Source organism: Amphimedon queenslandica, unplaced genomic scaffold (assembly GCF_000090795.2).
Source record: "Amphimedon queenslandica unplaced genomic scaffold, v1.1 AMPQUscaffold_6224_Cont21815, whole genome shotgun sequence".
Lineage (NCBI taxonomy): Eukaryota > Metazoa > Porifera > Demospongiae > Haplosclerida > Niphatidae > Amphimedon > Amphimedon queenslandica.
The window spans coordinates 934-1,827 of NW_003553482.1; the positions used below are offsets into that span (position 1 = coordinate 934).

At 33.4% G+C, this 894-nt stretch overlaps 1 long non-coding RNA gene across 1 annotated transcript; it reads right to left on the reverse strand.

Moving 5' to 3' along the window:
* Positions 1 to 339: 339 nt before the first annotated feature.
* Positions 340 to 874, reverse strand: LOC109592125 (uncharacterized). Its single transcript, XR_002190189.1, has 3 exons — positions 832 to 874; positions 723 to 786; positions 340 to 671 (listed from the first exon to the last, which is right to left on the reverse strand). It is a non-coding gene; the product is annotated as an uncharacterized LOC109592125 (long non-coding RNA).
* Between the last annotated feature and the right edge of the window lie 20 nt (positions 875 to 894).

Genomic DNA, 894 nt, shown 5'->3' on the forward strand with positions numbered 1-894 from the left:
GGAGCAAAATAAATTGGGCATGCACACACACGCACCAGTGATATCACAAGCATGAAATAATCATTATTTCTGTGACAGTGGCAGCCATTATCATTGAGCTCATAAAAGACTGTATTTGGGTTCAAATATACTCAATTCTACGGAGGCTTTTTGTTCCACTTACCAAAAGAGAATTCTACAGAATAAGTTATACTTGCAGTCGTCCCTTGGATCAGCAGCTGCATCCTCCAGACCATCCTCATCCTCAGTTACACGACTGTACCTCAGCCTAGATGTAGTACTGCGAACCATTTCCTAATGAATGCAAACATACGGGCCCCACCCATAAAATAAAAAAGGTAAGGCTTTCTGATAAAATTTTACTTAAACAAAAAATTGTGCGGCTTGTTTAAAAATATAAAAAGTTTAATAAAAATTAGAAAAAATAAAGCAAAAAATTGGGACTTGAGTTCATTTAAGGGTAAAACAAAATACAGCACACTAGATTCATTATAGCTCTCATTGGATTGAGCCTAGCTCTTTTACTTGAGCATCTTTAATTTCATCATGGTGAAACATTGGATTGTCATGTGCCTGCTCTTCATTGTGAGGTTGTTTGTTTTTATTATGCCTGTAAATTACAACAATGAGCACGATGACAACACAAGAAGCTATTCCTATTATTATGATGACTAAAATAAAAAATATAATATATTACATGTCACCACATAAGGATAATATACTTAATATAAATCCAGTACTAACTGCCAAAGCCATGAAACTACTAGATGAACTTGTATTACCAATCTAAAACAAGCAACTTCAAAGTATAATAATGTGAAATGATCTTACTGCTCCAATGTTTGTTGGTAAAGTAGCTTCAGTTACTAAATAATCATCAATAAATTTATTATA